Source organism: Eptesicus fuscus, chromosome 8, assembly GCF_027574615.1.
Source record: "Eptesicus fuscus isolate TK198812 chromosome 8, DD_ASM_mEF_20220401, whole genome shotgun sequence".
NCBI lineage: Eukaryota > Metazoa > Chordata > Mammalia > Chiroptera > Vespertilionidae > Eptesicus > Eptesicus fuscus.
Window position 1 is genome coordinate 42,265,589 of NC_072480.1, and position 13,542 is coordinate 42,279,130.

The 13,542-nt window shown below is 40.7% G+C and overlaps 1 long non-coding RNA gene across 2 annotated transcripts; it reads left to right on the forward strand.

Annotated features, from left to right (window-relative positions):
* Positions 1-7,950: 7,950 nt before the first annotated feature.
* Positions 7,951-11,664, forward strand: LOC114232441 (uncharacterized). 2 transcript variants are annotated; one of them, XR_008556820.1, is made up of 3 exons: positions 7,951-8,095; positions 10,519-10,637; positions 11,496-11,664. It is a non-coding gene; the product is annotated as an uncharacterized LOC114232441 (long non-coding RNA). The 2 variants fall into 2 exon arrangements; XR_008556821.1 differs by having other exon boundaries at positions 7,951-8,040.
* Positions 11,665-13,542: the final 1,878 nt, after the last annotated feature.

A 13,542-nucleotide genomic window follows, 5' to 3' on the forward strand; every position in this document is an offset into this window, starting at 1 on the left:
TCAGTTTGATCTCATCTATTGAGTTTAATAATCCCCAGATGAGAGAGATGGATTAGAGTTAGGCCTAAGAACTGGAAAATTGTTCCCATGGCTGGTATCTCACTCATAAAGTCGGTAACTTTCATTCAATAAGCATCTACTGAACCTCTATTCTATGTATTCAGCACTATTTTAGGCGCTAAGGACACAAAACTGAGTAAGATCCTCTTCTGTTGTTCAAGTAGGAGAGCTCAGAGACATCTTTCCACCCACAGAAGAAACTCTTCGCAGAAAAGAAATCCCACAGGAGTTAACACGAGCCATGGAGTTCTATCCATACCCCCTTTCCTTTGTTCCTTTACACGTTTTCCTCCATGGGCCCCTGCTCTCCAGACCTCTGGTTATCAATAGGCTTTAAGTGGTTTAGAACTTAGTAAAGAGATATAACTTCTGTAGTGCCCATGCTGTATGTATTGGGCTCTATTATAACCTATACATACCAACTCATTTAATCTTCATAATAAGTCTATAAGGCAGATATCATTATCTCCATTTTACAGACAAGTAAACTGAGGCACAGAGATTTTTATTTTTAAGTTTTATTTATTTTTTTTAGTGAGGGGGGAATCTGAAGCTTGATGCTTGATTATTTGCCATCAGAGAGCCTGATACTGCTCTGCCTTTAGGAGGAAAGTCCTGATAAAGTGTAGTAAATGAAACAATACAGTCACCAGAAAATGATTAACGTTTGTCATAAAATCAAGATGGCTGAAAAAGAAGAGGGTCAGGACAGGAAGAGAACAAAGACTCTTCTCTTAGCCATCCCTGCTTTAGTACCAATGACACCGATTTTTTGTAAAGAGGGATAGAGGTTATAACAAGAACAACCATATGTGATTGATTCCTAATTATTTTTTCTAATTCTTTTCTGTTGTTGTTAATCCTCCCCTGAGGATGTTTTTTCCATTGATTTTTTTAGAGAGAATGGAAAGGAGGGGAAGAGACAGAGAGAGACACATCGACCAGTTACCTCCCGCACATGCCCCCGACCAGGGCCAGGGATTGAGCCTGCAACCGAGGTACGTGCTCTTGACCGGAATCGAACCCAAAACCCTTCAGTCCGCAGGCCGATGCTCTAACTACTGAGCTAAACTGGCTAGAGCTGTAATTTGTTTTAAATATACTACTGCTTAGGTTAACTTAGTGTATGCCATATAGTTGATCCTATATGAGAGGTTCATTCAGTCAAACTACCCAATTTTGTTTTATTTGTCCTGAGACACTCATTCTTTTTAAGCCCATTTTGAATCTGAAAAGAAGGAGCAAATAGGCAAATAGGTTAACTGTTCAGGTTAGCACTACATCTCAGAAAGTGCTAAATTACATACTAGGAAGTGTTAAACCATTGAGATGCCTTGCCTGTTATGAAAGAATCACCTTCATTCTCAAAGCTAGAATGGCTGGGTTAGAGTTTCTCTTTCCAGTATCAAGCATAGTTTTTACTTGCTGGACTGGTTAAAGAACAGGTTTGGTCCTGTCTCTAGATTTCTTCAGGGTTAAAATGTGAAAGAATTGTAAAATAGTTGTGCTTATTTGCACTGGCTCCTATTTAGTCCTCATGGGCGTTGAATACAATTTATTACTTACCATTTATGTTCTTTTTAAGCTATTTGATTATCCTTTTTCTGACTGCAAATTCATTTGAGTCTGGCTAAAATAAGCTCCAAAGTTTATTTATGATTCTCTTGGCCATTGAGTTAGATGTTTTTTGTCATTCTTTAGATATTATCATGCTGTAAATTATTGGTCATAAAACTTTTGTACACTTTTCTAATTGTGTTGGCTAAAAAAAACAATGTTTTATCAATATATTTGAAAGATGAAATATGTTTGAGAAATTTATTTTTAGCCATATATTTATATAAAAAAGTCTTTTTACTACATTTCATTATACTTTGTTATAGCTGGCTTTATGATCTCTATGCTAAATAAAGTTTTAGTGCAAAATTTTCTATAAATTAATATAATGTGGGTATACTTATAGTATTAAAATAATAAAAATCTGGGGTTTTATTATGAATGAATAAAAATACTACCTTTTTTATTTAGTTTAGATGAGACTGTTAAGCTATTGCCTTTCACTCCTGAGTAAATGCAGAGTATGTAGGACAAATAAACAGATAAAATAAGAAAATATGATGTCATAGCATCACTGAGAGATGCCATAATAGCATTCATGATGAGAAAATGACAATAAAATGGTTTGTTTCTCAAAATAAATATCTAGACTTGTATGTCAAAACATATATCTGTTATGTTTGTCAAACTTGTTAACTTATACAATTAAGATCTGTACATTTTCCCAAAATATTATGCATTGTTTAGAAACTTACAAAACGGCAGGTAGAATTATACTGGTGAGCATTTTAGTGAAAAATTTAAATTTCATTTAAAAAATAGTACAGGTAAAACTGACTCTTTTATGCCATGTATGAATCTTAACATGTGTATAGATTCATTCAATCACTACCACAATCAGAATACAGAATAGTTTCATCACCCCAAAAAAACTCCCTCATGTCACACACTTTTCCTCCTCATACCCTTAACTTTGGTTATCAATGATCTGTATTCCATTTATGTCATTTTGTCTTTTGGAGAATGACATGTAAATGGTTTAATACAGTGTGCAACCTTTTTTTGTAATTCTCACCTGAGGATATTTTTTTCCATTGATTTTTAGAGAGAGTAAAAGGGAGGGGAGAGAGACAAAAACGTTAATGTGAGAGAGACACATTGATTGGTTGCCTTCTGCATGTGCCTAGAACCGGAGCAGAGAATGAACCTGCAATCCAGGTACATGCCCTTGACCAAGAATCCATGATCCGCCGAAACCGGTTTGGCTCAGTGGATAGAGCGTCGGCCTGTGGACTCAAGGGTCCCAGGTTCGATTCCGGTCAAGGGCATGTACCTTGGTTGCGGGCACATCCCCAGTAGGGGGTGTGCAAGAGGCAGCTGGTCGGTGTTTCTCTCTCATCGATGTTTCTAACTCTCTATCCCTCTCTCTTCCTCTCTGTAAAAAATCAATAAAATATATTAAAAAAAAAAAAAAAAGAATCCATGATCCTTTGGTGTGTAGGCCGATGTTCTAACCATTGAGCACACCAGCCAGCGTGAGCATGCAATCTTTTGAGACTTCCTTCTTTCACTCAGAATAATGCCTTTGAGATCTATCCAAGTTGTTCTGTTTCTAGAGTTCACTCCCTTGTATTGTCATATAGTATTTCATTGTATGTTTGTACCGTAATTCATTTACTTATTGAAGTCATTGTAGAACATGTAGGCTATTCACAATTTGGACAATTATAGAGAAGCTATAAACTTTTGTGTGCAGGTTTTTATATGACCATGATACTTGATTTCTTTATGCTGAGTGCCTATGAGTGGGATTGCTGGGTCACATAGAAGTATATGTTTAACTCGATAAGAAACTGAAACTGTTTTCCAAAGTGGTTGTTCCATTTCTGCATTCCCACCAATTCTGGTGGCTCTGCAATCTGGCAAATGTTTTTCAATCCTCACCAGAGGATATGCTACTGGTTTTAGAGAGAGAGTAAAGGGGAGAGAGAGGGAGAGATAGAAATACTAATGTGAGAGAGAAACATCGATCGGTTGCCTCCCATATGCGCCCCAACTGGGGATCAAAGCCTCAACCTAGGTATGTACCCTGACCAGGAATCAAACCCAAAGCCTTTCAGCGCACAGGACGATGCTCCAACCAACTGAGCTACCTGGCCCGGGCGCAAGAATTTTTTAAAATTTTAGCCATTCTAATACATATGTAGTGGTATCTCGTTGTATTTTAATTTGCATTCTCTAATGGTAATGACGATGAGCATTATCAAGGATTGTGAAGGTTTTGAGATGCTACTGTACTTGCATGATAGCAAGTTAGCCTACACAGTTTCATGAATGCTGACACAAGACATGAATCTCCAGAGTCAGAGACAAAGGACAGCCCGATTGCTAGCAGCATTAGAAGTAGCTAGAGGATCAGCATTTGCCCTGCTTCTACAGATGCCTTATTTCTACAGAGTGATATGAAGAGAGCCAGGTGATACCCGAATGTGCGGTGGAAGAGGAACCCTGATCTTAGAGAACCCAAGTCTTTTATAATGGGCAACAACAAGCCTGTCTACCCTTTCCTTGAGGGAGGCACCAAATCTGTCTTCAAAGACTATTTGCTACACAAATATCCCTGAAAGACTGAAACAAAAGCAGCCCATGCCTCTGATCCAATTCTTGGGGATAAAACAGAGAACAAGAGTCCTGTTCTGGTGGAGATCACACTATAAAAGAAGAGCTGGGAGGGAAGGTCATGGAGGGAATTTGACCAATAGTATATTGTTAAAATAGCCACGCCCAAAGTGATGAGCATAGGGGCCAAGGCTGGGCCAATCAGATGAAGACCAGATGAATGTGACTAGGGGACAGTGAAACAGAAAAACAGTAGGATTCATAACATTAATTAAGAAGGAGAGAAAAGAAAGTAACATTCCTAAGCTTCAAGTTTGTTTAAATAAAACTCTGCATAGATACAAAGAGCAAGCTAATGGTTGCTAAAGAGGAGAAGGGCAGAGGGGATGAACATTAAAAAAGAAAAAGAAAAAGAAAGAAATTAATAAAACTTTTCAAGCTTTCGGGCCATGTTATACATTCAAAGCCTATATTAAATCAAGTCATAAAATATTAATATTAACTATGTATTTAAGCAAAAAGAATTTTTGTAATTCCATTCCAGGCATCAGACTGTTTAATTTAGTGACTCTGATCAAGCCACTTACTTTATATTTATTTATTTTATTATTATTTATTCATCTTTATGTATTTACTTATTTTTTTGTGGATGTATTTCCACCTACAAAATCCAGGCAAAAATATGTGTTTCTATTCTTTTCACAGGAAGATCATGGCCCATTCAGGTAAGGATTGCAAACTTGTAGCTCTAAGTGAAAAGTTCTACTATCCTATATAATAAAAGCCTAATATGCTAAGTGTCTGGTCATCTGGACATCCGTTCAACCAATCAAAGTGTAATATGCTAATGATATGCTAAGGCCACTCAACCACTCGCTATGACATGCACTGACCACCAGGGGGCAGACAGTTGACTGGCTGACCAGTCGCTATGATGTGCACTGACCACCAGGGTGCAGATGCTCTGACCGGTAGGTTAACTTGCTGCTGGGGTCCAGCCAATTGGGACCGAGCAAGACAGGCCGGACATGCCCTGGAACCCTCTTGCAGTCCCTCCCAGGCTGGCCAACCTCCCACATCCCTTCCCAGCCCCAATCATGCACCAGTGGGGTCCCTCAGTCTGGCCTGTGCCCTCTCGTAATCCAGGACCCCTTGGGGGATGTCAGAGAGCCAATTTCAGTCCAATCCCACAGGCCAGGCTGAGGGACCCCACTGGTGCACGAGTTTGTGCACTGGGCCTCTAGTAGTATTATAAGACACTTTGAAATTAGAAGTATTTACTTTTTGTAAATGTTTACAATTGGGACTCCTTCCAAGCTGTTTAGGGTGGGTGATCCTAGTGGGAACAGACATCCAAAAGTTCTGCTGGATGAGCATCAGGTTGGACCAGAGATATCTGCTTGGATGGGAGAGTGCCTCTTCTAGGGTTCATTATAGCAATCAGTACAGAGAATCCTGAATCACCAGGGTGGTTTCACCTGTGCCCAGTTAGTTGTTCCTCTTTTTTGCTACATGATTGCCATTAATTCTTTCTCTTCTGCTCTGAGTCCCTATAGAGATATCCTTTGCTGCTGCCACCAAGTACATTAATTATGGTGCAGAAGCCCTTAGAAGGCACCCTCACCGGTACCCACTGATCAAGCCCACACTACAGCTTTCCGCAATGTCTGTCCTGAAGCTATTAATGTTCAGGACACTGACTTCTCTGCAAGGCTGGCTTTATCTTCTAGAGCTCCTGGTGATGTTTTCCATCATTGCCAATGCTACTAGACCGGGGCTGCCACTTTGCACTCTTAACATTCCAAGCAAATTTTAGTAAATTCCTCCCTGAATTTTTTTTTTTTATTTTTTTTTTTTGGTGGGGGGGAGTGATATTTGTCCCTTCTATTGCCACACAATGCAATGAAAAGACTCTTGTCAAGAACTCTTTAGGACTAGGCCAGTATCTGAGTGGCAAACTTGGTGTGATTCTCACAATCTCTTCTCCCTCTTCCAAATCTGCCCTGTGTTCTTATTATCTGCCACTAGGATTTGCCTTTTCAAGGGGTTTTTGTTAGTCCTTCACTTGACCCTAAATGGCTTGCCTCTGTTATCCTGCAGATGGGTCCATATTTGCTGAATCCCAAGTGCACACGGCATCAGTGGCTAGATATATGTATTCTCTCAAGTGTAGTTACATTTCACGTTTCTATTAGGTAATCAGTAATATTCTTAATAGACTTGTTTCCTATATTTTTGAATAATAAAAGTAGCCAATATTTACTTAGCACCTCATATACATCAGGCACTGTCCTAAGTCATTTATAATCAGCATCTCATTTAATACTCTCAATCCCAGGTGGGAGAGGGTTTTGTTCCCCCATAATTTAGAGATAAAAAACTAATGGTTCCTGAGAGGTTGAATATGTTCCCAAAAATCACACACCAAGAGTGGCTGAGCTGAGTGGCCAACCCCAGCTGCCTGTCTCCAAAGCCTGCAGTGTGAAGCCTGCCCCCCCCCCCCCCGCCCTCATGCCATGAGAAGGATGCACATTATTACATCTAACACATAAAGTCTGTAAGGAGGTCCTCTAAATTGATTTAGATTTATTTTAAATAGTTTTTAAATTGGCATCATTGTATCTGATTACATTTTTTTTTCTAGGCTCAGCTAGTCATTCCCACGTTGTTTCTCAACTTACGTTCTTTTGCAAAACTAAATTTTGTTAAAATACTTCATAAGAAAGGTTATATACTAAAATTATGTGAGATGTGATTTTTCCAGAATTTTATATCCAACTTGCCCTCATTTTGGTTAAACGTGCTGGAAAATGGTTTGTTAGCTGGAATGAAATTGCCCTTTTAAAAATCAGAGACAGCCCGGCCGGTGTGGCTCAGTGGTTGAGCATCGACCTATGAACCAGGAGGTCATGATTCGATTCTCGGTCAGGGCACAAGCCTGGGTTGCGTCCTCAATTCCCAATAAGGGGTGTGCAGGAGGCAGCCGGTCAATGATTCTCTCTCATCCTTGATATTTTTATCTCTCTCCCTCTCCCTTCCTCTCTGAAAGAAGTGGCTCTTTCTGGAGCTCCGGGAGGTGGGGGTGAGGGGAACTACATGCTGTGGGACCTGGATGGGATGGTGCCCTCTTATTCTCAGCCAGTAGGTGGGAAGTCCCCCGGCCCAGGTCTGAAAATCTTGTCTTGTTGTTTGGCAACCCATGTGTGTTAATCATTCACCTCAAGGATTTCTTAAAGAGTATTTATTCCCAAAATAGAGATGTGGAAGTCAGCTTATACCGCTGGGCAATAATTCCATCTCTTGTAACTTTCCCATAGGAATAAATCTGATCAATGTCACTGTTGTTGAAGTTATACAAGTGAACCAACTATAGAGTGGAATTTCCCCCCCTGGCACCCTCCCTCTTGTTTTCGTGTACTTTGTAACCTGAGGAGAAGTTTCCACGAGGAAGCAGAGTTTATGTTGAAGTTACTGAGTGATGTATGGAAGATCTCAAGCACAGAAGCTGCCTTCAGACTTTAAAGAAGAATAAAACTCTGTTGTGTCCAGATTGACCTGTGCAAGTAGAATGCTAAATGTTTTCCTTTTCGGAGGCGTTGGCAAGGTTCCTTCCCTCACGTGAGGATCTTACAAGATGCCCACTGTTCTCCATTCTGACGTCCCCATGGCGACAGAACCGCCTGAATAACACTGCCCATGAGGGATTTTCAGCCCTTGGCAATGATGCTCATTCATGATTGTGTGGGCAGCATTCTTTGCTTTACGTAGGAAAAGATTTCCTACTGTACGGATGCCTGCCTAAATGTAAGCTAAATATAAACACAAAATGGAGGAACGACTTAATTATCTAATAGCTCTGGTTAGTATTTGGATTGTTTGAGACAAAATTGAGAAGTTTTTCCGTGTAATTCTTCAAAGCAATGTAACGTGGTATATGCCGTAATATCAGAGATTAAAGCTATGGAAGCTTTTCCCACCCATTTCTTCTTTATTCCAAATTGCTTATTTTTTTAAAAGCTTTTCCATTTCAATTTTATTATAGAAATTAGTATAATTATGTGAACATATCTGAAAGCCGTACCACCTAATAGAATTGAATCAAGAAGAAAAATATTTTACCTGGAAGTGTTTGACACTTGACAAATGTTGTTTACATTTATTTAATTTCTAAAATTACCTGAAATCTAACTTGAGATCTAATTTTGAGGGTCTTGTTTTGGGTACTTTACTGGTGCTTTATCTCTCGAGCCAAGTTGGTTCCAAACTGAAGAGAAATTTTGATCATAAGCACAATCCACTTCTCTAAGGTGAAACTGCATAGAGGGATTGGTGAAGCCTCCACAGTGGGGAATTGGACCCCTTATTTATAATGAATAGATATCACGTTCTGGGTTCAGTCCCTGATCCAGAAAAATAAAGGTTAGCTGAATGAGCAGGTAAAAACCAAAACCATTTAGAGAAAGAATCATTAATTTATTTAATTTCTTCGATATTGCCTGATGACACTTTTATTTTTAGATGAATGGTTATGTCATTAAATGGTAGCTGTTGTTCCCCAGAGATGCTAATAATTCTGTGGTGATTGTATAAAAGGCCAAGAATTACTGGGTATTCCAATGTTCCCAGGCCAATGCTATATAAATGTTTTACATGTAATCACTCATTCATCCATACAACCTGCAAAATTGAAGCGGGTCCTATTATTACCCTCAGATATCGATGAGGGGTTTGAGTCGCAGAGATGAATTTACATTTTGAGTGCTTATTTAATTTGGTCAGTAGGGGAAGTAGAACAGAAGGGAAACGGAACTAAGCTGTATTGAGCTCCCAGTATATGCTAGGCATACCACACTCACTAACTGAAACCAAAAGAATACCTAGAAGAGCAAATGTTAACCCTCTTTTAGGAAGGAACACTAAGATTCTGAGACATTAAATAATTCCTGAATATATGTCCTAGAAAAGGAAAGTAACAAGAGATAAATCCAGCCCTAACCAGTTTGGCTCAGTGGATAGAGCGTCGGCCTGAGGACTGAAAGGTCCCAGGTTCGATTCCGGTCAAGGGCATGTACCTTGGTTGCATGCACATCCCCAGTAGGCGGTGTGCAGGAGGCAGTTGATCAATGTTTCTCTCACATCGATGTTTCTAACTCTTTATCCCTCTCCCTTCCTCTCTGTAAAAATCAATAAAAATATATGTATATATATAAAAGAGAGATAAACCCAGGACCCCTAAGAATCTGCCTATTCAAGATAAACAAGGGATCCGATGTGCAGCCCTCCCAGAACTCTATACGCAATTTCACCTTCTACATAAGCTGGATGCATTTGGAGACCCAGGAGATGTTCCTGATTTCTGTGGAAGTAGACAAGTGATTACAATCATCAATTTTTCCTCTGTTTGGCTATAGAGATGAAACTTAAATGGAATCTGTGTTAGTTTCCTAAGGCTGCTGTCACAATGTACCATAAACTGGGTGGCTTAAAGAACATGGGTTTATTGTCTCACAGCTCGGGAGGTATAGTATACGTTCATAATTAAGGTGTCAGGAAGATTAGTTCCCTCTGAAGGCTGAGGGGCAGAGCTCTTCAGGCCTCTCTCCTTGGCTTGCAGATGGCCACCCTCTCCCTGTGTTTCTTTAAGTCACCTTTCCTCTATGCAAGTCTGTTTCTGTGTCCAAATGTCCCCCTTTATAATGACACCAGTCTTACTGGATTAGGACCCACCCTAATAACCTCATTTAAACTGATTACCTCTGCAAAGACCCCCAGATCTAAATAAGGCCGTGTTCTGAAGTAATGAAGTTACTAGCATATCTTTTTATTTTTTGGAGAAGAGACACAGTTTCACCCATAACAGAATTAAATCGCAGACTTCACAGAAAATGAACTCTGGTGGTGCGGAGGACTCTGAATGCTTATAACGCATCTCGCTGGGCATTCGGTCCTGTTATTCAGGCTTGGTTCAGAACTTACCACTGGCTAAGGAATGAAAAGAAGAAATACACAGAGAGTGCCGGACTCCAGATTCTATAATGTGTAATGCTGACTTTCTTTCCTGGCAGAGAGGTGTGCTGCCCCTCCCCTGCGCGTGAGACCCTAGGAAGAAAAAGGACGTCTCGCTTGGGTCTCTTGCCAAGCTTCTAGTCCCACTGACCCAGGGTTGACATCTTCCCACACAGGGCAGTGCTGAGAGTGGGCTTCTATTGTAATCAGAGGAGCTCTGCTGGCCTGCGGCTCAAGCAGAAAGACCTGAATTGGTTTCTCCCTTATGTTCTGCAGATCCAGCACTGTAACAACTTCACTGTGGGAACACTGTCTGTGCTTATCTTTCTAATCGTGATCAGCTCCACTCCCTTCTTTCTTAGAATGTCTACTTTCACGTGTTGTCTAGTTGGCAGGTAAGATAAATGTAATTTTGATATTCATCTGATGTGGAATCCATAAGACAACTTTAGTATAAACATATTCAGGTGCAGATTTATCTGGAAATATTTTCAATGATGAATTACATATATTTTCTATAATAAGATTCTGAAAGCTCACAAGAGAAAAGATATGATCTCAGAGGCCAAATTGGTGGGTAAATAGAGAATTGTTATCGCTGCTGATAACATTCTTACTGCTTATTATGTGATGTGGTGAGTAAAGACCTGAGAGAAAACTGGGAAGACACTAAAATGAGTGAAGGGTTTATATTCCCCACACATGAGTGCTTGTATGTGTGTGTGAGAGAGAGAGACAGATAGAAGCCAGAAGCGTGAGAGAGATAAAAGAAACCCTTTACAAGTGTTTTTGACACATTCCTGGTCTGCTCCTAGAATGCACAGAGGTATAATTAAGTCAACAAAATCTGAGTCTTCAGCCCAGGAAAATCTCTGTTTATTTTATTTATTTACTTATTTATTTAATATTTTTATTGATTTCAGAGAGGAAGGGAGAGGAAGAGAGAGATAGAAACATCAATGATGAGAGAGAATCACTGATTGGCTGCCTCCTGCACACCCCCTACTGGGGATCAAGCCGGCAACTCAGGCATGTGCCCTTGACAGGAATCGAACTGGGCTCCTTCAGTCCGCAAGCCGACTCTCTATCCACTGAGCCAAACCAGCCAGGGCTCTCTATTTTTAGTCCAGGAACCAAGGAGCCATAATTATTAAAAGTAGGGGATTCCTTGTAGTGGGAACACAGTCATAGATTCCTAAATTCCCCAAAGTCTGACTTCCCTCATTAACCTGATGTTCCCCTTCTCATACCAGGTGTCCTATTTGGAGATCCATCTCTCCCTGAGGATGGACAGGAAGAATAGCCTTATCTTCGAGGTGGGATCCACTCCTGACTCTGATGGGTGAAGCTAGCCCCTTGATGTCTCCAATGGAAAACCATGGCAGAACACAAGCCAATGACCCCAACATTCACATGGGAGAGGCACACTAATAGTCACGGGTGTGCTGAGATTTCACAATCTGTGTCTTTTTTATCCATCCATAATGTTGTTGCTAGTATGGATTGTGTCCATTAGGTTTTTGGCTTTATGAATCTTGGGATATAAGGCCAGCTAAATGCCTTAGGAAGGACAGAAAGATGTTCAGAGTTGGATGGGAAGGGCTCACAGACAGACCAGGTGCTGAAGGCTACAGGACTCAATTGACCAGGTGAGTCATATCATTCTCACTCTCCCATCTCCTGAACATCCACAGCTATCAGCAATTACCAGAAGATATAACCCAGTTAATGCCTATTTCCCAAGATCCAGTTCCAGCTCTTGTCTTTTAGGCCTTTCTGTTGTTAAAGCAGTTGGTTTCCATGTGCAAATTTTCAGAATTGCATAAAAGTGCAAGATGCAGGCTTTACTCTTTCAAGTCATTTGTATTAATGCAATTACTTAGAATAATTATTTCTCTTTTTTATACTATGCATAGCAACACATTTGTCTTCCTCAGAAAATGATTTCTATAACTATACAGGTATTTTGGCTTTAATAATAATTTAATTACCTTATGTTTTAAAGTGTTTGAAAACACACTGGAGTATGAATTAATTCAGAAAGAGGTATATTGTCCCAGTTTGTGTTGTTTGTGTGTGTTTTTTTTGCCAGCAGGGTAAAAATATTTTGCTCTATCTACCCAGTTCTCCTGATTTCAATAGCTTTTTGTATCTAATCTAATTTACTCCAGATTCTCTAATAAAGCATTGGGGTATGAGAATGCCATTAAGTATAGAAAACAGTATAGCAATGAGAAACAGTGATATATAACTGGTAATATGCTAAACTGTAGTTCATGGCAGTTTTTATGATGTGTTTCTGTGTCTATAATATACTTATCCATCTTGTCTCCTTACACACATTCTAGGGAGGTTAGGGACTGTGATTTATTATGCATTAAAGAAACTAGCCCATTGTGGGTGCAAAAAGAAAGCATATGCATTTCCTTGTTATATTTTATCTAGCCAATGGGAAAGAACCTGGTTTTGAAGGGATACTATTGTTTACAAGGAAACCATATATTAGCTACCCCTAAGGGATATTTTTTATAACAAGCACCACTCCAGATCTGGGCACACAGCCCTGAAGATGCATAAAAAGAAAGTCATTCTTGGCATAAATTGTGAGGAACTGTAATATTGAACAAAAGCAACATTTCCAAGTAGTAACTGTTCAAAAATATATAAAACTACAGGTCCGGTGCACAAAATCATGTACTCAGGACGGGGGAGAGTCCCTCAGCCCTGCCTGCGCCCTCTTGCAGTCTGGGAGCCCTTGGGGATGTCTGACTGACAGCTTAGACCCGCTCCCCATGTCAATCAGACATCCCCAGGGCTGCCGCAGAGGCGGGAGAGGCTCCTGACACCACTGCTGCACTCGCCAGCCATGAGCCCAGCTTCTGGCTGAGCAGCGCTCACCCTGTGGGAGCGCACTGACCACCAGGGGCAGCTCCTGCATTGAGCGCCTGCCCCCTGGTGGTCAGTGCATGTCATAGCAACCGGTCATTCTACCCGGGCTGAAACGGGCTCTCCGACATCCCCCGAGGGGTTCCAGATTGCGAGAGGGCGCAGGCTAGGCCGAGAGACCCCACTGGTGCATGATTGGGGCTGGGGAGAAACACGGGAGGGCTCCAGGGCATGTCCGGCCCGTCTCACTCAGTATCAATTGGCCGGACCCCAGCAGCAAGCTAACCTACCGATTGGAGCATCTGTCCCCTGGTGGTCAGTGCACATCATAGCAACTGGTCAACCAGTCAACTGTCTGCCCCCTGGTGGTCAGTGCACATCATAGCAAGTGGTTGAGTGGCCTTAGCATATCAT